Raw genomic sequence first — 25,301 nt, forward strand, 5'->3', positions numbered from 1 at the left:
CCAGGCTCCGGGGGCAATATTTCACTATCACGAGGGCGGTCGATGTCCGTGATTGGTGCCTCCCTAACAAGATCAGCCAATGTCAACTTTTTACGCTGTTCCAAAGTACTTTTGAGAACAAATACACGTTTAGGGCAGTTCGTACGCAAGTGACCAGTTTCATTACAAATAAAGCATGTGCCTGGTTGCCCACTGTACGTGACATGAACTTTATACCCACAAACAATAAGATGGGAGGGGATATCTTGCTTGACGTGCATTTCGACTGACCGGACGCCACTAAAACACTGTAACCGATGTTGACTAGACCAACGTTCGTTACGGATTTGCTTGACCTCCCCATATTTCGTCAAAATCTCACGTAAATAACAGTTTTCAACTTCCGGCGGCAGGTTGTACACACGGACATTTTTGTATTCTACATCAGCATTGGATATGAGAACAGTACTCACCGAGGCGTCACGATGACGGAACTCAGCTCTGCTACCATGTTTTAACAGAATCCTCTCCAGTAACACAGGGTTTAACAACTTGACGAAGAAACAGTAGAGATCTGTGTCGTAATAGGCAGTATGAACCTGGTCAGACGTAATACCAATGACATCCACTATGAAATCGTGAACTTCCATGGAACTCGGTTGAACATGACGTGTAGACTTGTCAAATTCGAAACACAGAGTACATTTCCTTGGGAACAACCTGGACGACATATCCACTTATTAAACGGTCGAGACCGCTAACACAAAACGTCACAAAACACTAAAAGTGAACTGACGGAAGCACAATACAGCAAATCTAGCAAACAACGTAAACAAAGAAAGTAGTCACGGCTTGCACACGCTATTGCGGAGCGAAGGCACAACACGTGCGACCTGCACGGCGTCGCAAGCGGAACTAAAAGAGTTACACCCCCGCCAGAGCAAGTACATCTGGGACGAGTGCCTCGTGGACCCTACTGTCATTATTTCTTAGGTTTGAACGGTACAGTAAGTGTCGGAGGAACCTATTCATGACAAGACCTAAGCAGCGTCGACTCCGTGGCGCAACGGTAGCGCGTCTGACTCCAGATCAGAAGGTTGCGTGTTCAAATCACGTCGGGGTCACAATGAAATTTTCGTTTACGGAAGCCATAGGCGAGTATGTCAGTTTAATCAGATACCAAACGATTACGGAGAACGGACGAACAGAACTTGCTTGAAAAAAGCTACTAGTGCAATTTTCGCGTTCTGACATTAAGGTGAAGGCGCCGACTCGCACGTTCTCCAGGCGCGAAGTGTCTAGTATTTTTGATATTTATATCGTTTAACGCTAATATATAACTGAGAGATAATGATTACGCAATATTTTGCTCGATTAGACGTCTTTAGCCAGGCAGAGTATAATACTTTTCCTTAAGTTATGGGAACAGAAAGATCGTGAAAGGGGGTATAGCTCAGTCGTAGAGCATTCGACTGCAGATCGAGAGGTCCCCGGTTCAATCCCGGGTGCCCCCTTCATTTTTCAGTATCTCGAAAAAACAAATGACGATTGTCGCGGTGAGTTGCAAATGCATGTTTGAGATGCACCCTGCACGCCATACCGAAGGCTTTGGAGCAACATTTCAATGGGGGGGATCGCAGCCCAGAGTCTTGCAGGTCATCGTCCTCCCGCCATGAGGTCGAACTGTACGAAATCCACTTGCTTGGCGGAAGAATCTTGTACACTGAATTTTGTAGAATATGGTGATAGGCAAAAGTTTTCTTGTACCGCTGCACGGAGAAACAAAAATTGGAGGAGCTGGGATTTGAACCCAGGACTTTCTGCATGCGAAGCAGACACTCTACCACTGAGTTACACCCCCGCCAGAGCAAGTACATCTGGGACGAGTGCCTCGTGGATCCTACTGTCATTATTTCTTAGGTTTGAACGGTACAGTAAGTGTTGGAGGAACCTATTCATGACAAGACCTAAGCGGCGTCGACTCCGTGGCGCAACGGTAGCGCGTCTGACTCCAGATCAGAAGGTTGCGTGTTCAAATCACGTCGGGGTCACAATGAAATTTTCGTTTACGGAAGCCATAGGCGAGTATGTCAGTTTAATCAGATACCAAACGATTACGGAGAACGGACGAACAGAACTTGCTTGAAAAAAGCTACTAGTGCAATTTTCGCGTTCTGACATTAAGGTGAAGGCGCCGACTCGCACGTTCTCCAGGCGCGAAGTGTCTAGTATTTTTGATATTTATATCGTTTAACGCTAATATATAACTGAGAGATAATGATTACGCAATATTTTGCTCGATTAGACGTCTTTAGCCAGGCAGAGTATAATACTTTTCCTTAAGTTATGGGAACAGAAAGATCGTGAAAGGGGGTATAGCTCAGTCGCAGTCGCGCCTGAGACACCGTGCTGATCGGACGTATTAAGTGCTCCGCTCCGACACGTGTTTACAAGTCGTGATTACTACTTAACTTTCTCTTTGACCGTGACGTGTTCTGATTTTGTGTCTATTTCTCTCGAGTTTGATTTTCGTTTTTGTGTTATTCTAGCGGTTCAACCGCTAGCTATTGTTTGCAATGTCCAGGTTATTTCCGCGAAAGTGTACACTCCGTTTTGATTTCGACAAGTCTACCCGTTATGTGCAGCCTAGTTCCTTGGAAATACATGATTGGATTGTGGATGTTATTGGGATTACCTCTGATCAAGTGCACACTGCGTATTATGATACCGAGCAATATTGTTTCTTTGTAAAATTGCTGAATCCTGTGTTACTGGAAAAGATTATGACGACACACGGAGGGAGAGCTGTTTTTCGGCACCGGGACGAGTCTGTAAGTACTGTGCTCATTTCAAATGCCGACGTAGAGTATACCAATGTGCGTATCTTTCACATACCCCCTGAAGTAGAAAATTGTTATCTGAAGGAGGTTCTGTCTAAATTCGGGGATATCAAGCAGATTCGAAACGAACGGTGGTCGAACCAGCACAGGTTACAATGTTACAGTGGCGTCCGATCTGTAGAAATGCATATAAAGCAGAATATACCCTCCCATATTACCGTTTGTGACTATAGGGCTCACGTTACTTACAGTGGCCAACCTCCCACATGCCATATCTGTAATGAAAGTGGTCACTTGCGTCAGGACTGCCCCAGGCGAATGTTTGTGCTAAAGAATTCGCTGCAGCAGCGTAAACGGCTTACGTTGGCAGATGTAGTGGCCGATAAACCTATGATAGAGCGTGAGGTCCCTAATTCTGACGTACCTTCGGAAGAGCTAAAAGAAATTCGCCCTGAAGAGTTTCCGGCTCTGGTTAGGAGAGATAATGGTGCTAAGCCACCGGCGAGAGTCGATGCCACGACTAATAAGAGGCGTCGAACTTGTGAAAGCCGTGACTCTGATGATGACACATTCTGTACGCACGAGACCGCGGAACCGGACGCCCGGGGAACCGCTTCGGACGCAAAAGTTATAACCGGTTCAGTGATTGTGGCCGTTTCTTCTACCGCAAATTCAAGCGCCGATACTTCCGTAGATGCCGTTCAGTCACCACAGGCTCATGTCTCAGAACTTCCGCAAAAGCACACTCAGGAAGGCCAGCAAGTCGGTGTGGCGCACGTGTCTGCTGGAAGTACACACATAGAGGCTCGCTGTGATGGTATACAAACAATGTCTCCAAGCGCGGAAGGTACACAACACGTGGCAGCCGCTCCGGCCCTGGCCTCAGAACAACACGAATGTCAACAACTCCGCGACAGTATACAAACACAGCAGCCCGGGACTGTCAGTGACAACAAACAGCTTCGGGCAGCGAGTATTGCCAAACAAGCTGATAGTGACAGTGGTGGCTCAGCTGATCGCTCGCCAGAGGGTTCGGCGCATCCGTTCCCGGCGCAAGATTTGTCAGGAGAGAAGCTTGACATCACCCAAGACCCTCCCACGCCTCCGACTGCAGCGGTGCAACACAGTGTCCGTCACAGGATCCGAGTGCCGCCCAATGTTAATGCTGTCCGGAAAAAGAGTAAAAACAAAGACGCAAGAGAACAACTCAGTGACGTTCCAGACACGAATTCCGCGGCCGCTACTAAGATGGAATGGCATGAAGATGTGGACAATTAAAAGCAGTTGATCCCTCTTTCTCTCAGCCGTCCTGTTATTATGTCACAGGCCTATACGATCACGACCCTCAATATTAATAAAATCAGATCAGAAGTGAAACTGAATGCATTAAAACAATATCTGTATGAGTCAGGCACTGATATAGCACTTTTGCAGGAGGTGTCCATGCCACTTTTTACTCTTCCTGGGTTTGTCGGAATTACGAATTTTTCCCCAGAAACGACCGTGGGGACCGCAATCTTAATTAGAGAAGGGATTCCAGTTACTGAGATTGACAAATTGGAATCGGGTAGAGGGGTGGGGATCACCGTTTACGGCGTCACCATCATCAACTTGTACGCACCTTCTGGCAATACCTATAGAGCAGAACGAGCTACATTTTTTCGGGAACATATACTTTATTTATTTAGGAAAAATCCCCGACACCTTATCATTGGTGGTGATTTTAATTGTGTCTTATCCCGGAAAGATCAGTCCCCAAATTTTAATTATTCGTCTGAATTAAAGCGCCTTGTGACCGGCCTCAAACTTAAAGATGCGTGGGAAATTCGGTACCCGACGTTGGTACGCTTCACTCACATCGTCGCGAATTCCTGTAGCAGAATCGACAGGATTTATGTTTCCGACGTTTTCGAGAATGATTTATTAAAAGTAGAGACGATCCCCTCCAGTTTCTCCGATCACAGCGGTGTCATCGCGTGCCTGAAATTACTTCCACAACCCACACGATGGTATAAAAATCAATGGAACCTGAATGTGTCTTTGTTAACGGATGTTGAGCTGGAGGAGGGGGTGCGTCGAGCTTGGGAGCAGTGCTTGCGCGCTACTAACAAATTTCGTAGCACTATAGAGTGGTGGACTCTGCTGGCAAAGCCGAAACTGCGAAATGTCATCATGTACTTCGGGATTGAAAGGGCGGCGGAGATAAAAAAGACGATGGAATTTTATTACACAATCTTACGGGACCTGTATGATCGTGCAGACGCGACGACCACCAGAATCGACGACATTCGGAAAATAAAGGCAAAATTAATCAGTCTGAAGAGGATGCAACTGGACGGCCTTAAGATAAAATCTAAAGTGACGTCGGTCAGAGATGATGAAGCAGCCGCTCTGTACCACCTCGTCAAACATACAAAGAACAGGAGGCGGACTTTTATTGATGCCCTGAAACTCGAGGATGGAAGAACGATTGACACTCAGCGAGAGATTGTCAAAGCTCTGCACGACTATTTTGTCAACACCTACGCATCAGCGGCTCTACACGACGACTGCTCTGATGGACTGTTTAGCGCCATTTCATCTACCGTAACAAGGGAAGAAAATGACTCCATCTCGTTAGCCTTCAGTAATAAAGATGTTTTGGAGGTTGTCTGCAGTTCGCCACTTAAGAAATCCCCTGGCCCTGATGGCTTACCAGTTGAATTTTACAAGCACTATTGGCACATCATCGGGGACAAAATTACTCAAGTCGTGAACGAAGTCTTGCAAGGAACGTCTGTCCCACTCGTCTTTAAGGAATGTAAAATTGTGCTTCTCCCTAAAAACAGAGGTACTAAAACTATCACCAATTTCCGACCAATATCGTTATTAAACTCTGATTATAAGATCGTGGCTCGCGCAATTAACGTGAGACTCATGCCACTCACTGCTAAAATCATTGGCCACCAGCAGACATGTGCCTTTAGACGAACAATTCTGCAAACGGCTGCTTTTTACCGAGATGTCATTGCTTTAACGAACGCTAGTAATATGAAATGTGGGCTGATCTTTCTCGATTTTTTTAAAGCTTTTGATCTCGTAAATCACGCGTACCTCCTCGAGACTATGCAAAGATTGGGTTTCTCTCGGAACACGATTGACATGATTAAAAACGTGGCCATGGGAATCAAGGCAAAACTTTCTGTCAACTCACAACTGACGCGACCTATACAAATCAACAGAGGGGTTCCACAAGGGAGCCCCTTGTCCATGTTGCTTTTTGTACTCTCCCTTGAACCTCTGTTACAACAGTTGCAAACGAAACTCACTGGGATTACAATTTCTGGGGTAAAAAGTGTAATCGGAGCCTATGCCGACGATGTGGGTGTGGTGATTCGCAATGTCGATGATGTCACCGTATTAGCGGCTGAACTTCGGAAATACTGTCTGGCGTCAGGGGCGCAGTTAAATGAACAAACAAGCAAATTTCTGAACCTCTGTGGCCTCCAGCATTTGCGTGTTGATTATGCTACACCAGTCAGCGTACACAAGGCTCTGGGGATCATGTTGACGGCGTCCTCTCTAAAGATGATAGCGGCTAACTGGCGGGATGTAGCACGTAAAATAAATGGTGCCCTAATTGATAATTACCATCGCAGCCTCAACCAATTTGATCGTATTCAACTTATCAACGCCTGTATTTTATCAAAGGCGTATTACATGGCGCAGCTTCTGCCGCTCCCTGCAGTAATTGCTAGAAATATTATGTCGAAGATAACAAATTTTATTTGGCGCGGGGAAATTTTTCGCGTATCTGCCAAAACTGCAACACTCCACCCCCTAAACGGAGGGATGGGCTTAGTCGACGTCAAGAAAAAGGCAGCAGCTCTCTATGTTACACGGACGGTCTCTATCATTAACAATTACCCATCGGGCATTACGGCGCAATTATTCACTGCCGTCAGGCCGCAGAGTCTTGACCCCCCGCTGAACATTCAGACCATCAGTTACAAGCTCAAACACATCCGAGATTATTACTTTGCACGCAGCTACATCGGTCAAGAACTCTTACATTCTCGACATTTAGCGGCTCCAGCAATATTGGCATACTGGCGACAACACTAAGGACCGAATCCAATTGTTACGAAGTACAGTGGCGTCAACTGGGATATAGTATGGCGTAATGTCAGCTCCAGTGTCCTTACTTCAGCCTCTCGAACTGCATGGTACAAGGCAATCAATGATGTGATTGGCACCAATGAGAGGCTACATAAAATCGGACTCAGTGATACAACTCTCTGCCATAGCTGTCAACTGGTGGATACAGTTCTGCACCGTTATACCTGCGGCGAACGTGCACGAAATTGGGGCTGGCTGAGAGAAAAAATAGCCATTGTTACCAGGACTACAACCGCCAACATCCCTTCAACTATGTTGTCTCGACCCGACGTGCGATTTTATCCACCGGCGAAAAATAACGTAGTTACGTGGTTGCTGGGCAACTATTCCAGCTATGTTTTTAATAAACTTGGTGGTGACGATCCCTTGGAATTCAAGATGTTTATGGAAATCGAATTCGCGAAAACCTGCAGCTATCCCAATCATGGCAACATTTTCGGCAATATGCTTAAAATAATATTTAATAGAATGGGTATAGGGTAAGATCTATGCGTCTAAAGGGGTGGGCCCAGGCCGCGGGACTCCAGTAGTGCCGCGAAGAGGCCCCACTGCTTCTGTCTCGTGTCCTGCCTCCCACACCCGCCCAACTACCACGACTCACAGACTCCACTCCAGTACACCGGAAACTGAGAACAATTCTTGTGTTAGCAACGGAGCAATTTTTTTCTAATTTTCACCAGAAGCTATGAGAGACCAGCAAACAAGAGTGTTTTAGTTTGTTGATTTTTCTAAAAAATAAAACAAAAAAGTGGTTAAGGCGTTGAATAAACATATTACAAAACAAGTAGTTCAGTTGGACAACTTAAAAAAAAAAAAAAAATTAAAAAATAAAAAAAAAATAAAAAAATAAAAAAAAAATAAAAAAAAGTGGCGCAATTGGTAAGAAAAAGAAAAAAAAAAGCTCAGTGTTGAAGAAAACCCATGTACATAGAAAAGTGATTTGTAACTTTATAAAAAAAAAAAAAAAAAAAAAAAAGTGGTTAAGGCGTAAAAAATAAAAAAAAAAAAAGTCGTAGAGCATTCGACTGCAGATCGAGAGGTCCCCGGTTCAATCCCGGGTGCCCCCTTCATTTTTCAGTATCTCGAAAAAACAAATGACGATTGTCGCGGTGAGTTGCAAATGCATGTTTGAGATGCACCCTGCACGCCATACCGAAGGCTTTGGAGCAACATTTCAATGGGGGGGATCGCAGCCCAGAGTCTTGCAGGTCATCGTCCTCCCGCCATGAGGTCGAACTGTACGAAATCCACTTGCTTGGCGGAAGAATCTTGTACACTGAATTTTGTAGAATATGGTGAAAGGCAAAAGTTTTCTTGTACCGCTGCACGGAGAAACAAAAATTGGAGGAGCTGGAATTTGAACCCAGGACTTCCTGCATGCGAAGCAGACACTCTACCACTGAGTTACACCCCCGCCAGAGCAAGTACATCTGGGACGAGTGCCTCGTGGATCCTACTGTCATTATTTCTTAGGTTTGAACGGTACAGTAAGTGTTGGAGGAACCTATTCATGACAAGACCTAAGCAGCGTCGACTCCGTGGCGCAACGGTAGCGCGTCTGACTCCAGATCAGAAGGTTGCGTGTTCAAATCACGTCGGGGTCACAATGAAATTTTCGTTTACGGAAGCCATAGGCGAGTATGTCAGTTTAATCAGATACCAAACGATTACGGAGAACGGACGAACAGAACTTGCTTGAAGAAAGCTACTAGTGCAATTTTCGCGTTCTGACATTAAGGTGAAGGCGCCGACTCGCACGTTCTCCAGGCGCGAAGTGTCTAGTATTTTTGATATTTATATCGTTTAACGCTAATATATAACTGAGAGATAATGATTACGCAATATTTTGCTCGATTAGACGTCTTTAGCCAGGCAGAGTATAATACTTTTCCTTAAGTTATGGGAACAGAAAGATCGTGAAAGGGGGTATAGCTCAGTCGTAGAGCATTCGACTGCAGATCGAGAGGTCCCCGGTTCAATCCCGGGTGCCGCCTTCATTTTTCAGTATCTCGAAAAAACAAATGACGATTGTCGCGGTGAGTTGCAAATGCATGTTTGAGATGCACCCTGCACGCCATACCGAAGGCTTTGGAGCAACATTTCAATGGGGGGGATCGCAGCCCAGAGTCTTGCAGGTCATCGTCCTCCCGCCATGAGGTCGAACTGTACGAAATCCACTTGCTTGGCGGAAGAATCTTGTACACTGAATTTTGTAGAATATGGTGATAGGCAAAAGTTTTCTTGTACCGCTGCACGGAGAAACAAAAATTGGAGGAGCTGGGATTTGAACCCAGGACTTTCTGCATGCGAAGCAGACACTCTACCACTGAGTTACACCCCCGCCAGAGCAAGTACATCTGGGACGAGTGCCTCGTGGATCCTACTGTCATTATTTCTTAGGTTTGAACGGTACAGTAAGTGTTGGAGGAACCTATTCATGACAAGACCTAAGCAGCGTCGACTCCGTGGCGCAACGGTAGCGCGTCTGACTCCAGATCAGAAGGTTGCGTGTTCAAATCACGTCGGGGTCACAACGAAATTTTCGTTTACGGAAGCCATAGGCGAGTATGTCAGTTTAATCAGATACCAAACGATTACGGAGAACGGACGAACAGAACTTGCTTGAAAAAAGCTACTAGTGCAATTTTCGCGTTCTGACATTAAGGTGAAGGCGCCGACTCGCACGTTCTCCAGGCGCGAAGTGTCTAGTATTTTTGATATTTATATCGTTTAACGCTAATATATAAGTGAGAGATAATGATTACGCAATATTTTGCTCGATTAGACGTCTTTAGCCAGGCAGAGTATAATACTTTTCCTTAAGTTATGGGAACAGAAAGATCGTGAAAGGGGGTATAGCTCAGTCGTAGAGCATTCGACTGCAGATCGAGAGGTCCCCGGTTCAATCCCGGGTGCCCCCTTCATTTTTCAGTATCTCGAAAAAACAAAAGACGATTGTCGCGGTGAGTTGCAAATGCATGTTTGAGATGCACCCTGCACGCCATACCGAAGGCTTTGGAGCAACATTTCAATGGGGGGGATCGCAGCCCAGAGTCTTGCAGGTCATCGTCCTCCCGCCATGAGGTCGAACTGTACGAAATCCACTTGCTTGGCGGAAGAATCTTGTACACTGAATTTTGTAGAATATGGTGATAGGCAAAAGTTTTCTTGTACCGCTGCACGGAGAAACAAAAATTGGAGGAGCTGGGATTTGAACCCAGGACTTTCTGCATGCGAAGCAGACACTCTACCACTGAGTTACACCCCCGCCAGAGCAAGTACATCTGGGACGAGTGCCTCGTGGATCCTACTGTCATTATTTCTTAGGTTTGAACGGTACAGTAAGTGTTGGAGGAACCTATTCATGACAAGACCTAAGCAGCGTCGACTCCGTGGCGCAACGGTAGCGCGTCTGACTCCAGATCAGAAGGTTGCGTGTTCAAATCACGTCGGGGTCACAATGAAATTTTCGTTTACGGAAGCCATAGGCGAGTATGTCAGTTTAATCAGATACCAAACGATTACGGAGAACGGACGAACAGAACTTGCTTGAAAAAAGCTACTAGTGCAATTTTCGCGTTCTGACATTAAGGTGAAGGCGCCGACTCGCACGTTCTCCAGGCGCGAAGTGTCTAGTATTTTTGATATTTATATCGTTTAACGCTAATATATAAGTGAGAGATAATGATTACGCAATATTTTGCTCGATTAGACGTCTTTAGCCAGGCAGAGTATAATACTTTTCCTTAAGTTATGGGAACAGAAAGATCGTGAAAGGGGGTATAGCTCAGTCGTAGAGCATTCGACTGCAGATCGAGAGGTCCCCGGTTCAATCCCGGGTGCCCCCTTCATTTTTCAGTATCTCGAAAAAACAAATGACGATTGTCGCGGTGAGTTGCAAATGCATGTTTGAGATGCACCCTGCACGCCATACCGAAGGCTTTGGAGCAACATTTCAATGGGGGGGATCGCAGCCCAGAGTCTTGCAGGTCATCGTCCTCCCGCCATGAGGTCGAACTGTACGAAATCCACTTGCTTGGCGGAAGAATCTTGTACACTGAATTTTGTAGAATATGGTGATAGGCAAAAGTTTTCTTGTACCGCTGCACGGAGAAACAAAAATTGGAGGAGCTGGGATTTGAACCCAGGACTTTCTGCATGCGAAGCAGACACTCTACCACTGAGTTACACCGCCGCCAGAGCAAGTACATCTGGGACGAGTGCCTCGTGGATCCTACTGTCATTATTTCTTAGGTTTGAACGGTACAGTAAGTGTTGGAGGAACCTATTCATGACAAGACCTAAGCAGCGTCGACTCCGTGGCGCAACGGTAGCGCGTCTGACTCCAGATCAGAAGGTTGCTTGTTCAAATCACGTCGGGGTCACAATGAAATTTTCGTTTACGGAAGCCATAGGCGAGTATGTCAGTTTAATCAGATACCAAACGATTACGGAGAACGGACGAACAGAACTTGCTTGAAAAAAGCTACTAGTGCAATTTTCGCGTTCTGACATTAAGGTGAAGGCGCCGACTCGCACGTTCTCCAGGCGCGAAGTGTCTAGTATTTTTGATATTTATATCGTTTAACGCTAATATATAACTGAGAGATAATGATTACGCAATATTTTGCTCGATTAGACGTCTTTAGCCAGGCAGAGTATAATACTTTTCCTTAAGTTATGGGAACAGAAAGATCGTGAAAGGGGGTATAGCTCAGTCGTAGAGCATTCGACTGCAGATCGAGAGGTCCCCGGTTCAATCCCGGGTGCCCCCTTCATTTTTCAGTATCTCGAAAAACAAATGACGATTGTCGCGGTGAGTTGCAAATGCATGTTTGAGATGCACCCTGCACGCCATACCGAAGGCTTTGGAGCAACATTTCAATGGGGGGGATCGCAGCCCAGAGTCTTGCAGGTCATCGTCCTCCCGCCATGAGGTCGAACTGTACGAAATCCACTTGCTTGGCGGAAGAATCTTGTACACTGAATTTTGTAGAATATGGTGATAGGCAAAAGTTTTCTTGTACCGCTGCACGGAGAAACAAAAATTGGAGGAGCTGGGATTTGAACCCAGGACTTTCTGCATGCGAAGCAGACACTCTACCACTGAATTACACCCCCGCCAGAGCAAGTACATCTGGGACGAGTGCCTCGTGGATCCTACTGTCATTATTTCTTAGGTTTGAACGGTACAGTAAGTGTTGGAGGAACCTATTCATGACAAGACCTAAGCAGCGTCGACTCCGTGGCGCAACGGTAGCGCGTCTGACTCCAGATCAGAAGGTTGCGTGTTCAAATCACGTCGGGGTCACAATGAAATTTTCGTTTACGGAAGCCATAGGCGAGTATGTCAGTTTAATCAGATACCAAACGATTACGGAGAACGGACGAACAGAACTTGCTTGAAAAAAGCTACTAGTGCAATTTTCGCGTTCTGACATTAAGGTGAAGGCGCCGACTCGCACGTTCTCCAGGCGCGAAGTGTCTAGTATTTTTGATATTTATATCGTTTAACGCTAATATATAACTGAGAGATAATGATTACGCAATATTTTGCTCGATTAGACGTCTTTAGCCAGGCAGAGTATAATACTTTTCCTTAAGTTATGGGAACAGAAAGATCGTGAAAGGGGGTATAGCTCAGTCGTAGAGCATTCGACTGCAGATCGAGAGGTCCCCGGTTCAATCCCGGGTGCCCCCTTCATTTTTCAGTATCTCGAAAAAACAAATGACGATTGTCGCGGTGAGTTGCAAATGCATGTTTGAGATGCACCCTGCACGCCATACCGAAGGCTTTGGAGCAACATTTCAATGGGGGGGATCGCAGCCCAGAGTCTTGCAGGTCATCGTCCTCCCGCCATGAGGTCGAACTGTACGAAATCCACTTGCTTGGCGGAAGAATCTTGTACACTGAATTTTGTAGAATATGGTGATAGGCAAAAGTTTTCTTGTACCGCTGCACGGAGAAACAAAAATTGGAGGAGCTGGGATTTGAACCCAGGACTTTCTGCATGCGAAGCAGACACTCTACCACTGAGTTACACCCCCGCCAGAGCAAGTACATCTGGGACGAGTGCCTCGTGGATCCTACTGTCATTATTTCTTAGGTTTGAACGGTACAGTAAGTGTTGGAGGAACCTATTCATGACAAGACCTAAGCAGCGTCGACTCCGTGGCGCAACGGTAGCGCGTCTGACTCCAGATCAGAAGGTTGCGTGTTCAAATCACGTCGGGGTCACAATGAAATTTTCGTTTACGGAAGCCATAGGCGAGTATGTCAGTTTAATCAGATACCAAACGATTACGGAGAACGGACGAACAGAACTTGCTTGAAAAAAGCTACTAGTGCAATTTTCGCGTTCTGACATTAAGGTGAAGGCGCCGACTCGCACGTTCTCCAGGCGCGAAGTGTCTAGTATTTTTGATATTTATATCGTTTAACGCTAATATATAACTGAGAGATAATGATTACGCAATATTTTGCTCGATTAGACGTCTTTAGCCAGGCAGAGTATAATACTTTTCCTTAAGTTATGGGAACAGAAAGATCGTGAAAGGGGGTATAGCTCAGTCGTAGAGCATTCGACTGCAGATCGAGAGGTCCCCGGTTCAATCCCGGGTGCCCCCTTCATTTTTCAGTATCTCGAAAAAACAAATGACGATTGTCGCGGTGAGTTGCAAATGCATGTTTGAGATGCACCCTGCACGCCATACCGAAGGCTTTGGAGCAGCATTTCAATGGGGGGGATCGCAGCCCAGAGTCTTGCAGGTCATCGTCCTCCCGCCATGAGGTCGAACTGTACGAAATCCACTTGCTTGGCGGAAGAATCTTGTACACTGAATTTTGTAGAATATGGTGATAGGCAAAAGTTTTCTTGTACCGCTGCACGGAGAAACAAAAATTGAAGGAGCTGGGATTTGAACCCAGGACTTTCTGCATGCGAAGCAGACACTCTACCACTCTTTTTTTTTTTTTTTTTTTTTTTTTTTTTTTTTTTTTTTTTTTTTTTTTTTTTTTTTTTTTGGCCTCCCTTCTCCCCACACAGCCCATCCATACGCTCACCTTTGTGTGCCTTCTTCGGCTAGCTTCTGCGCTATAGTAGTGTATAATTTATTTATTTATTTATTTTTTTAACTTTTTTTAATTTTTTTTTTTTTTTTTTTTGTTTGCGGTGGTAGATCTAAGGATCACTACGTCTCAAGCTCGTCTTCACGTAATAATAGCATAATGTTTCCGTGTCGTTCTGCATTCGTCGATGATTCAGTTTCCTGAAGGCATGATTCAAAGTCGTCATCTCTTAGCGTTGAGAGTAAGTTCGCCGAGATTACCGCCGTGGTGTTTTCTTGGAGTTATTAGCGAAAGTAACTGGTTACTAGTATGTGTTCCTTGAGTTAGTGGAGACAAAAACAACAAGATCAGAGGTTTCTCTGTCAGCATCGTAAATAATAATAGAAATAAAGTTCCGTATAGAGGAAAAATGGGTATCTAGAAAGAAATACTGCCCCGTCTGTTAAACTTCGTCAAATTAAACTATACTTGTCTTCTGAGTAAAGTAAAAACAGAAATAAATACTGGCTTCACAAGTTTGGCATCCTGTTGCATGCTGCTTCTCGTTGACCTTAGGTGCCCACATTGTACAGCCTATGAAGCAATGGAGTCCTGAAAACTGACAATGAGATACCCAGATAAGAGAAGAAATAAATTAAAAAAAAGCTATGATCGCACCCATTGGTTCGCACACTTAAAGCTTCCCATCATTCAAAGCAACGGTGAGAAAATTCTGAAACTTTTCTTTATATTTCCGTAATCGTTTGATCGCGTAATATTCGGCAATAAGATACATATGAAAATCAGAAAGTGTAGGCGTTTTAGTCGTCAGCATATAATATAGGTACTGTCCAATTAACCAGGTATAGCTATTATTTTTAGATTTCGGAAATAATTTCCAGTCCGGTTGGAATATATCTTGCAGTTGTATTGCGGATGGCGTCGTTCTATTAATAACAGCCAGTTTCATTCTCGTCCAATTCCAGATTTGCGTCTGATCTCTGCAGTTTAATATGTGTGGCAATGTTTCCACATGGCCACATGCGTCGCAAGTCGGAGTAGGCCGTAGTTGGATCTTACACAATTTCTCCCCCGTGGGTATCACCTCGTTCACCACATCATACCACACGGAACGAACTCTGGAGTGAAGGAGAGGAGTGCTGATATTCACCCAAATTTGTCGCCAGTCCTTGCCAGGATACTTCATTTCTATGGAGTTATTCTGTTGCCGATTCGTAAATACACTGTAGACAGCAGCAGCAGTGAGTGGTTGCAGGTGTTGATGTACATAGCTGGACTCCACGTAATATCGGCGAATATGAACGAGCTCGGGATGGATATGTCCAACATTTATCGGCGGCGTCATATCCGGTGGTCGTAACTGCTGGAAGAGACGTGCTGTAAGACCTGTCTGACTATTTCGTAAGATCCTTGTCGTTCGAGCTAGAAAAATCGCTAAGCACTGTAATTCAACATTTTTAAGAGCTAAACCACCTTTATACCGAGGTAAAGCGGTAGCCTTGAAAGCGACTTTAAAAATATTACCTCGCCAAATGTACCAGCCTGCAAGGGCTAAGATTCTATTTGCAATATCAGGAGGAATAGGGAGAACAGCGGCAACATGGTAAATCTTGCTGAGAACATAATAATTGACGAAATGTGCTCTCTGAATCCTGTCTAAACACCGCATATTGTGCTCACGAATCAAAGCTCGAAGGACGTTGAGCTTCTGTTCCCAATTCACTCTTACCATTTCCCGTGGATTCGGAGTGAGAATCAAACCAAGGTGCTTGAGCTGGTTGGTTGCCTCTAACCAAACGGTGTCCGCGAATCGAGCCTGCGGACCTAAATGCAAGACTTTGGATTTCCGTTCGTTAAGGCGTGCACCGCAGGCGCTGGCATACCGGTGGACAAGCCGCCGCACGGTATCGAACTCTTCGTCGTTGTTGATAAGGACGCTGATATCGTCCGCATAGGCATGACAGACGGTCTTGGTATTCAGCGTTTGAAGACCCGGTAAGGTGACGCAAAACGTTTTCAGTAGTGGCTCTATAGCAATGGCGAAAAGAGTCGTGGAAAGCGGGCACCCTTGTCGCAAACCTTGTTGAATGGGCACAGGGGCTGTTAACTGGCCGTTGAATTTCACGCGGGAAGACGTATTGCAGATACAGTTCTTGATTATCTGTACGAAATGCTGGTTGAAACCCAGTTTGTCCAGCGTTCTGAAGAGAAATCCATGGTTAGTCCGATCAAATGCCTTGTCGAAGTCAAAAAAGACTATTGCCAACGTGGTCTTGCAAATCCAAGTCAAATATGCAATATCTCGGTATTCGCACAGGGCGTCTATCATCGATCGACCAGTAACTACGTTCATGTGGTATGAACCAAGCACTTTACTAAGGACTGGCTTGAGTCTGGCATTCAGAATCCGAGTAAAGATTTTGAAATCTGTATTGAGTAGGGTGATTGGTCGTAAGTTATTGAGTGAAGTCCCTGGTGACGGTTTGGAGACTAAGACTATCAGACCCTCAGTGAACTGCGATGGAAAAGCAGTATGCGTTAACAGTTCATTATACATGATAGTCAGTTCGTCGCCGAAAACATCCCAATACCGAAGATAAAATTCAACCGGCAAACCGTCTGATCCTGCAGCTTTTCCTTTCGCCGCAGACGTAATGATTGACTTCACTTCGAAGTTAGTTATGTTTGCCAGGAGCTGTGCGTGGTCGTCCGGATCCACCGATGCCGTAATGTTAGACAAAAATTCCTCTCCCGCCTCTACATCTGTGTCAGGCAGTGAGTAAAGTTGCCGGAAATGATTCCGAATAAAAGCCTTAAGCTCGCCTTGCTCATCATAAACACGACCATCGTCATCTGTCAGTTGAGTAATGATTTTTTGTCTGCCTCTTTTAGCTTCCCGTATGACGTGGTACAAGGACGCTGACTCGTTAAAGGTGTCATCGAAAGCGCGTGCCCTGACTTGGGCTCCTGCCAGAGACTCACGAACCAATGCGGTGATTTTGGCTTTGGTACGTTTAATGCGAAGGAGATTGCCAGGCAGTGCAGAGGAATCGTTGTACAACTGGCGGAGAGCGGTAAAATAAAATTCCAACGTCTGTTTCTTCCAGTACGCCTTGGCCCTGGCAAACTGACAAATACATTTCTTTATGTGCGGTTTTACTAGCTCTGTCCACCAATGAACACGCTCCCTATACCTTTGTCGTCGCTGGAGGCACGATTGCCACGTTGCAATGAGATCCTTCTTCAGGTCGCCGTCGTCCAACAGTGCGACGTTCAGGTGCCATACGCCTCGACCCAAAAAGGTTTTCTGCGAAACGTGCCGAAGCGTGATGTGATACGCACAGTGGTCGCTAAAATTAACAGGCCATATTTCACAATCCCTGGCAGCGCTTAAAATGTCTTTAGATACATAGAACCTATCCAGACGACTAGCGGAGGCAGCGGTAACATACGTATATCCGGTCACCTGCGGGCGAAGTGAGCACCAGGTATCTTGTAAGTCCAGCCCATCTATTAGATCTCGCAACTCCAAACAAAAATTAAAATTCGGACGCTGGTCTTCTCTGCGTATAACACAATTAAAATCGCCGCCCAATAAAACCTTCGAACAACCACAGGATAATAATGGCACAATTTCATCGCGATAAAAAACACTCCTATCCCTTCGGCCTACAGATCCAGTCGGGGCATAGACGTTGACCAAAAGCAAATCTTCGAATTGTACGGCAATCCCTCGACCCGTTTCTAAAATCGCTCGAGGTTTACAAGTGATGCCCGCTTTGTACAAAATTGCAGTCCCTGCCTCATCGCCAATATTTATGAGGGCCTCATAGCCTGTGACATTCCCGACTTTGGGTGTGACGACTTCTTGTAGGAATACGATATCTACATCGGCGGCATACAGATAGTCAGTCAAACATTTTAATTTTACATCAGATGTTATACGATTTATATTAGCAGTTGCAATTTTGTAATCCCGCATAAGAAGGGTGATGCCATATTAATGCGTATCGTCAGCCCAGGAAGTCTGCCTGCTCGACCCCGGCGAGTGAGCGGTATCCATAAATGTATCGGGTCCAGAACTGTCGACATGCATCCCCATATCGGGTTCCTCTGAATGCTGCACTACCTGTACTCCATCGTCTGTGACGAGTTTCTCACATTCATCCGTCCGGAACTGCTTGATAGTACGCTGCAGTTTCTGTTCAAGAGTACGAGTTTCCTCGTCACTCTGCTTACGGACCGATTTTTTTTGTCGGCCTTTCCGCTGAGGACGGGTGTCTTCGACTTGTTGGTTGATGTCAGATTTCGCAGCGGTAGGGGTAGCTCCCGTGGGAGACTGTTCCTTGCCGGAAACTACGCTGACTGGAGAAGTCACTTCAAGGGGATGGGAAACTCGCGGCTGGTCATCAGAGTCCTCAGGTGGAAGACTCTCCACAGATGGGAGCAAATGTTGATCGGGCAACATAGGCGGAAGTTCCACACGGACCACGCCAGCATCGGAAGGGCGCAAATTTCCGGCCCCGTCGTTTGCATAGGTTTCTACGTCAGAAGCACCGGGCAGACGGCTCGCCGTAGCTGTGTTTACATCGGCGGCGGTCACGTCTGGCACAACCTCAGCCGCGTGCAGCTGTAGCGCGCTAACGACAGACGGACCGACAAGGCTCTCGGCATACGTCGGCCTATTACCATCCTGCCCAACTACAAGGCCATCACGTTGTCGGAAAACACGACGCACTGGTTTAGCACGGGGACACGCGGCCTTCATATGGTCCGGGGAGCCACAAAGGACACATGTACGTGGTTGCCCCTCGTACATTACGAGTGCCCGGAAGCCTTGTACCACGACGTTTGACGGGATATGCTTGCATAGATCAATTCGCGCTACCCGGACACCATTATCCACATTGAAGTGTTTAAGTCCGCTCCACTGCTCTTGGTGAATTTCCAATACGTTCCCATACTGGGACAGACATTGCCGAATACGTTCAAGATCAATTTCAAATGGGAGGTTGAATACACGGACGGTGCGCAGGCCTAACCCAGCATGGGTAACGACAACTTTACAAATTTCACCATCAGAATTAACGAACTCGGCGGTACCCTTAGTTAAGTCCATTATACGTAAACAGGGCTCGTCACTAACAAGTTTCACGTAGACGGCATTCGCCAGAAAATCGTATGAAAATCCTAAAACTTCCTCGTCTTTAAGACCCAATCTGTCGAAGAAAAAATCGACTAATTCGTAGACATGTGGTCGGCCAAACCCGAACGGAAATTGGAAACGCAACGTGTAACGGCGTAACTGATCATCCATAGCAAAGGCCATGATGTACTCACAAGACTAAACCAGCTGCAGGCGCCGCCTAACACGCGCGGAGCGAGCACGCCGGCACGTCTGCACACGGCCGCTGCTGCGGCGGAACTGGGACCACTGAGTTACACCCCCGCCAGAGCAAGTACATCTGGGACGAGTGCCTCGTGGATCCTACTGTCATTATTTCTTAGGTTTGAACGGTACAGTAAGTGTTGGAGGAACCTATTCATGACAAGACCTAAGCAGCGTCGACTCCGTGGCGCAACGGTAGCGCGTCTGACTCCAGATCAGAAGGTTGCGTGTTCAAATCACGTCGGGGTCACAATGAAATTTTCGTTTACGGAAGCCATAGGCGAGTATGTCAGTTTAATCAGATACCAAACGATTACGGAGAACGGACGAACAGAACTTGCTTGAAAAAAGCTACTAGTGCAATTTTCGCGTTCTGACATTAAGGTGAAGGCGCCGACTCGCACGTTCTCCAGGCGCGAAGTGTCTAGTATTTTTGATATTTATATCGTTTAACGCTAATATATAACTGAGAGATAATGATTACGCAATATTTTGCTCGATTAGACGTCTTTAGCCAGGCAGAGTATAATACTTTTCCTTAAGTTATGGGAACAGAAAGATCGTGAAAGGGGGTATAGCTCAGTCGTAGAGCATTCGACTGCAGATCGAGAGGTCCCCGGTTCAATCCCGGGTGCCCCCTTCATTTTTCAGTATCTCGAAAAAACAAATGACGATTGTCGCGGTGAGTTGCAAATGCATGTTTGAGATGCACCCTGCACGCCATACCGAAGGCTTTGGAGCAACATTTCAATGGGGGGGATCGCAGCCCAGAGTCTTGCAGGTCATCGTCCTCCCGCCATGAGGTCGAACTGTACGAAATCCACTTGCTTGGCGGAAGAATCTTGTACACTGAATTTTGTAGAATATGGTGATAGGCAAAAGTTTTCTTGTACCGCTGCACGGAGAAACAAAAATTGGAGGAGCTGGGATTTGAACTCAGGACTTTCTGCATGCGAAGCAGACACTCTACCACTTTTTTTTTTTTTTTTTTTTTTTTCATTTTTTTTTTTTTTTATTTTGTTATATCTAGCGTCCCGATGCTTCCATAGTCAGCTGCTACGAAATAAAAGTATGCCCCAGGTGAGGCTCGAACTCACAACCCCGGCATTGCTCACGGCTACTGCCTTATAAGTACCGTGCGCTAACCAATTGCGCCACTTTTTTTTTTTTTATTTTTTTTTTATTTTTTTTTTTTTCAATCCCCGGTTTAGGAGACCGATGCCTTATCCATTTTTTTTTTTTTTTTCTTTTTTACTTTTTTCACCGGTGATGTTGCCATCTCCCACTTGCTCTGCCACTTTTTTTTTTATTTATTGTTTTTTTTTTTTTTTTTTTTTTTTTTTTTTTTTTATCCTCGGTGAGAGCCAGGTATCCTAGCCACTTTTTTTTTTTTTTTTTTATCATTTTTTTGTTTATTTTTTTTTTTCCATATTTTCATTTTGAAAATGCGGTAACAGGCAGGGAGAGGCAAGGAGGGCAGGGGTCATGCAATCAGAGGCCTGGCCATCTTGTCTCCCACCGTAACTGTCACCACGGCACCCTACCTCATGTGCGTACTGAAGAAATGCTGCGGCTTGACTCCGCCGCCAGTAACATAAAAACAGAAATTAGTCCGGAGACGAAATGTTGCATCCATTTGCAGTGTAAATGAACATGTCCATTTTCATATGTATTCGGGAGAGCCGGGAATCCGTGCACTTTGCACCGCATGAGTGCGACTCACCCCACAAATCAGAGTTAGTATGGAATGAAAAATATAAATTAAAAGTCTTCTATCGTTATTTCTCTCCATCGGGTCGACTGTTACAATTAAGAAACTAGGAAACGTAGTTCTGTGCAGGGCATCCGCCAATGATACGGAACGCGCTACTACAAACATTCTGTTAATTTCTGAACGTGACGAATGATCCAAGTGACGCACTCGTAAATTAGTCTGTCCCGCACGTACTTCTTTGGTCTTCACTTCGGGCGTCCGAAGGAAGAACGGAATCCACCATGTCGGAAGAAATGGCTTTAAGCACTCCATCCTATACTGGCTGTGAAATGATCGTGTGACTTAAAAAGTTTGCAAAATGAGCTTTATAGTTTTTAGTCTTCTGTAGTCGGTGGTGCTGTATCATTAAATACAGGAGAAAGTCTTCTTTACTCGTTTCGTTCACATTGAAAAGATAGTAAACTGTGTGGCCTTTAAGCCAGTTTACTGAATTTCTTTTGGTCTGCGGGTAAGGCACGACCTCCGGAGTGAGGAAGTCAGCTGGCGTTATGGTCGCAGGGCATGTTCTAGTGATGCTCGCCAACAACTGTCGTATGACCGCCCAAACATCTCGCACTTTTTCGCAGACAAATCGGTGTTCCTCGCTATCTTGTACCTGGCAAGTGTTGCATAAGGGTGAATCGGCCAGATGAATGGAATGGAGTCTGGCATTGGTAGCTATTTTACGATTCACCGTGAGATACCAAGACGCTCGCACGTGAGACGGTAAATGGCGTGAATGAATATTATCCCAAATGACCCGCCAATTGTGAGCTGTATATTTGTCTTCGATGTTATTCCTGGAGGTGGACTCGATCAAAGTCTTATAAAGTTGCTTCACCACCGTTATTTCCTTCGCCGGAATTCTTGTTCGAGCATAACTATATTCAAGCAGGAAGTATTTTAAATGATAAAGGTCGTGTGGAATATGATGTACATCAATCGGGGGGTTGAGGTTCGCTGGGGAGATTTCGTTGAGAAGGTGAGCAGTGAGACAGTGTGGAGATTTTGTCCATAGCTTATACATACTGCTTAGATAGAGCGCCTGTGCCTTTTTATAGACATCTGTGAGGTTCAATCCGCCCTTCCGAGGAGGGAGCGTCAACGTAACATATTTAACTTTGAAGATATTGCCTCTGGTCACAAAATGGCCCAGGGCAGACAGCATTCTATGTGCAATGCCACTGGGAAGAGGCAACACTTTGGCTACATAGTTAATCTTCGAGAGGATATAAGTGTTGACCAGTTCAATTTTTTGGAGAGCATTCAGTTTCCTCATGCTATGCAGTTGTACACATGCCCTAACTGTATGAAGTAAAGCTCTATAATTAACAGCAATGGTATTCTGTATCTTCCGCCGAAACTCAAGTCCTAAGCACTTTATACTGGTAATTTCTCGTAATCGGGTATGATTGGGTAGATTTATTCCCCGTCCGACATTCATGAGTCCGGATTTTTGCCAGTTCACCTTCGCCCCAGATACCGCCTCATATCGTTGAAGTATTTGAAGTGAGGACCGCACTTCTTGCGCGTTCACGACAAGAAAGCCGACATCATCTGCGTACGCACGGCACACAATCTTCTGGCTATTGATTTCCAATCCCTGCAAATGTGCAGTTAGCGTAGCGAGCAGAGGTTCTATGGCGATGGCAAAGAGAGCCATCGACATCGGACAGCCTTGCCTCACCGAACACTCGATATCAATAGCGCCACTGAGGCGACCATTAATTTGAATTCGCGACGTACTATTACGGGTCAGATTGTCGAGTACTTGGGTGAACTGGTGCGGAAACCCCAATTCCTGCATGACGCGGAAAAGGAAACGATGGCTCACCCTGTCGAACGCTTTTGCAAAGTCTATCATGACGAGGGCGCATTTTAACTTGCAAGCCTCCGCTACGGCAATGACATCTCTGTAATCCGTGAGCGTGTGGTAAATAGATCTATCTCTACCGACACTCGTTTGATACTGTCCTGTGATTGTGGTCATGACAGTTTTGAGCCGTTGGCTCAGAACACGGGCGAATAGTTTATAATCACTAATTAATAACGTGAGAGGTCGCAGGTTAGTGAGGTCGTTACTGCACGGGGTCTTGGGCAGTAAGACAACAATTCCTTGTCGAAATTCCTGCGGAATAACTTTTTGTGGGTTCATTAGTTCTTTACATATTGCAAGGAGTTTCGATTTCATCTGCGGCCAGAAGGTTTGATATACTTCGGCAGGTATTCCATCGCAACCAGGAGATTTATTCTTCGGACTCCTTAGGATAACGTCTGTTAATTCGTCTTCTGTCACCTCTGTCATCAGCTGAGTCGCCTCTGTGGGGCTGAGTTTCCGTGATAAATTTGTCGCAAACTCCGCAAACACGGTATTATCTGTCATTTTATTGGACATCAGGTCTCGATAGTACTCTTCAATCGCACGCATAATGTCTCTTTGTTTAGTAACTATTGCCCCGGTGCTGGTTCGGATGTGTGTAATGATTTTCCGACTGCCTCGTCGACTTTCACGTAACATGTGATACATGGCAGCCTCTTCTTCTTGCACCGTCTTAGGAACTCGCGCCCGAATTTGAAAACCTTCCAACTGTTTCCGTTGCAGCGTTAAAAGTTTCGCCTGAATTCTTTTGATCTTTGCAAAATTGCCCATAACGGTCGCGTCACATTGATACAACTCCCGAAGACACTGAAAGTAAAATTCCATGGTCCGTTTGTGCCACAGACTTTTCTGACGGGAGTAAAACATTAAAGTTTTCCTAATTTGTGGTTTGGCGCATTTGAGCCACCACTCGATCGCGGAGTTGTAGGATCTGAATTTGCGTTCACATGCCGTCCAGGTGGACAGGAAGGCTTCTCGACATGCAGGATCATGCAAGTGTGCGATGTTGAACTTCCATAACCCACGACCCCGGTATGTTTCCTGTTTTTGCATGTTGACGGTGCAGATATAGGCAGCATGGTCGGAAAATACAGTTGGCCATATTTCGGTGTGTAGCAGGTGTTGCGTTAAATTACGCGATATGTAAATTCTATCTAACCTACTTGCCGAATGATTGGTAACATGCGTAAAACCCACTTCCACTCCGTGCATGTGCGTCCAAGTGTCAGTGAAGCGGAGTTCTTGAATGATCTGTTCTAATTCGACACACCGATTAAAGTGAGGAGTTTGATCGATTTGACGAAGCACACAATTGAAATCGCCGCCAAAAATGACATCACTGTAGTTGGTCCCGAAGAGCGGAAGGATCTCGTGTCGAAAAAATTCTGCACGGTGTTGCCTATTACTGGACCCAGAAGGTGCGTAAATATTAATCAGTCTGATGTTATTGACAGTGACTGCTATCCCTCTGCCGGTCACCAGTTTGGCCTCACAATTTGCAATGATCCCTTCTTTTAACAGTAACGCTGTTCCAAGTTCGAAACCGTTGCCAGGGTTCACGAAAGCGTTATACCCTGCTATGTGGTCTAACCTGATCTCACTCACTTCCTGAAGCATGGCTATATCGATGTCGGCTGCGTATAACAAGTCTTGTAAGTTCTTCAGATTCAAATCACTGCGTATCTTATTGATATTGAGAGTCAGGATCTTGTAGGCCTGCAAGGTGGTCATAGATGTTTGGTACGAAAGGAGCAAACGATAGGGTGCGTCATACAGCCTTCAAAGGGAGGCGCTGACCGTGTCGGTCGTTTGAGTAGCCATGGCCACGTGGACGTTGTGTCCATCAACCGCTGATACGGGGGGCAAGGAGCCGGTCGAGGGTGTGGAATCCTCCTGCATCTCTACATCAGCTTCGTTCGTTTCAAACTCGTCCGCCCAATTGGGAGAGCAAAGGGTGCCTACTGGCTCAGAAACTGGTGGATTCGTATTCTGTGGCTCAGTTTGCTGAGTGGGCGTCTCATCTGGTCCGCTGTCGTACATCGTGGGAGTCTCCGACATGGTGTCGTCTGATCGTGTTGTGTCCCGCGAGCGCGAAGGCGAGGCGGCAGCGTCTGCGGGCCCTTCTTTTAAGTTCTGACCGATTAATTAAGCCTTTCCCCGTAAGCTCGGTGCTGTATCTTCCGCACCTTGGTGAGCCATCCTCCGCTTTTTATTTTTCTTCGGAGATCGATTAC

At 45.8% G+C, this 25,301-nt stretch overlaps 24 non-coding genes across 24 annotated transcripts; 17 read left to right on the forward strand and 7 right to left on the reverse strand.

The window, feature by feature from the left end:
• Positions 1-1,031: 1,031 nt before the first annotated feature.
• Positions 1,032-1,103, forward strand: Trnaw-cca. Its single transcript has one exon. It is a non-coding gene; the product is annotated as a tRNA-Trp (tRNA).
• Positions 1,104-1,421: 318 nt separating this feature from the next.
• On the forward strand, positions 1,422-1,493 carry Trnac-gca. The gene has a single exon. It is a non-coding gene; the product is annotated as a tRNA-Cys (tRNA).
• A 275-nt stretch (positions 1,494-1,768) lies between these two features.
• Trnaa-cgc lies at positions 1,769-1,840 on the reverse strand. Its single transcript has one exon. It is a non-coding gene; the product is annotated as a tRNA-Ala (tRNA).
• A 118-nt stretch (positions 1,841-1,958) lies between these two features.
• Trnaw-cca lies at positions 1,959-2,030 on the forward strand. The gene has a single exon. It is a non-coding gene; the product is annotated as a tRNA-Trp (tRNA).
• A 6,289-nt stretch (positions 2,031-8,319) lies between these two features.
• Positions 8,320-8,391, reverse strand: Trnaa-cgc. The gene has a single exon. It is a non-coding gene; the product is annotated as a tRNA-Ala (tRNA).
• A 118-nt stretch (positions 8,392-8,509) lies between these two features.
• On the forward strand, positions 8,510-8,581 carry Trnaw-cca. Its single transcript has one exon. It is a non-coding gene; the product is annotated as a tRNA-Trp (tRNA).
• Positions 8,582-8,899: 318 nt separating this feature from the next.
• On the forward strand, positions 8,900-8,971 carry Trnac-gca. Its single transcript has one exon. It is a non-coding gene; the product is annotated as a tRNA-Cys (tRNA).
• Positions 8,972-9,246: 275 nt separating this feature from the next.
• Trnaa-cgc lies at positions 9,247-9,318 on the reverse strand. Its single transcript has one exon. It is a non-coding gene; the product is annotated as a tRNA-Ala (tRNA).
• A 118-nt stretch (positions 9,319-9,436) lies between these two features.
• Trnaw-cca lies at positions 9,437-9,508 on the forward strand. Its single transcript has one exon. It is a non-coding gene; the product is annotated as a tRNA-Trp (tRNA).
• A 318-nt stretch (positions 9,509-9,826) lies between these two features.
• Positions 9,827-9,898, forward strand: Trnac-gca. The gene has a single exon. It is a non-coding gene; the product is annotated as a tRNA-Cys (tRNA).
• Positions 9,899-10,173: 275 nt separating this feature from the next.
• Positions 10,174-10,245, reverse strand: Trnaa-cgc. The gene has a single exon. It is a non-coding gene; the product is annotated as a tRNA-Ala (tRNA).
• Positions 10,246-10,363: 118 nt separating this feature from the next.
• Trnaw-cca lies at positions 10,364-10,435 on the forward strand. The gene has a single exon. It is a non-coding gene; the product is annotated as a tRNA-Trp (tRNA).
• Positions 10,436-10,753: 318 nt separating this feature from the next.
• Positions 10,754-10,825, forward strand: Trnac-gca. Its single transcript has one exon. It is a non-coding gene; the product is annotated as a tRNA-Cys (tRNA).
• Positions 10,826-11,100: 275 nt separating this feature from the next.
• Positions 11,101-11,172, reverse strand: Trnaa-cgc. Its single transcript has one exon. It is a non-coding gene; the product is annotated as a tRNA-Ala (tRNA).
• Positions 11,173-11,290: 118 nt separating this feature from the next.
• Trnaw-cca lies at positions 11,291-11,362 on the forward strand. Its single transcript has one exon. It is a non-coding gene; the product is annotated as a tRNA-Trp (tRNA).
• Positions 11,363-11,680: 318 nt separating this feature from the next.
• Positions 11,681-11,752, forward strand: Trnac-gca. The gene has a single exon. It is a non-coding gene; the product is annotated as a tRNA-Cys (tRNA).
• Positions 11,753-12,026: 274 nt separating this feature from the next.
• On the reverse strand, positions 12,027-12,098 carry Trnaa-cgc. Its single transcript has one exon. It is a non-coding gene; the product is annotated as a tRNA-Ala (tRNA).
• Positions 12,099-12,216: 118 nt separating this feature from the next.
• Positions 12,217-12,288, forward strand: Trnaw-cca. Its single transcript has one exon. It is a non-coding gene; the product is annotated as a tRNA-Trp (tRNA).
• Positions 12,289-12,606: 318 nt separating this feature from the next.
• Trnac-gca lies at positions 12,607-12,678 on the forward strand. Its single transcript has one exon. It is a non-coding gene; the product is annotated as a tRNA-Cys (tRNA).
• A 275-nt stretch (positions 12,679-12,953) lies between these two features.
• Trnaa-cgc lies at positions 12,954-13,025 on the reverse strand. Its single transcript has one exon. It is a non-coding gene; the product is annotated as a tRNA-Ala (tRNA).
• A 118-nt stretch (positions 13,026-13,143) lies between these two features.
• Positions 13,144-13,215, forward strand: Trnaw-cca. Its single transcript has one exon. It is a non-coding gene; the product is annotated as a tRNA-Trp (tRNA).
• A 318-nt stretch (positions 13,216-13,533) lies between these two features.
• Trnac-gca lies at positions 13,534-13,605 on the forward strand. The gene has a single exon. It is a non-coding gene; the product is annotated as a tRNA-Cys (tRNA).
• Positions 13,606-19,613: 6,008 nt separating this feature from the next.
• Trnaw-cca lies at positions 19,614-19,685 on the forward strand. The gene has a single exon. It is a non-coding gene; the product is annotated as a tRNA-Trp (tRNA).
• Positions 19,686-20,003: 318 nt separating this feature from the next.
• Positions 20,004-20,075, forward strand: Trnac-gca. The gene has a single exon. It is a non-coding gene; the product is annotated as a tRNA-Cys (tRNA).
• Positions 20,076-25,301: the final 5,226 nt, after the last annotated feature.

This window comes from Schistocerca americana, chromosome 3, assembly GCF_021461395.2.
Source record: "Schistocerca americana isolate TAMUIC-IGC-003095 chromosome 3, iqSchAmer2.1, whole genome shotgun sequence".
Taxonomy (NCBI): domain Eukaryota; kingdom Metazoa; phylum Arthropoda; class Insecta; order Orthoptera; family Acrididae; genus Schistocerca; species Schistocerca americana.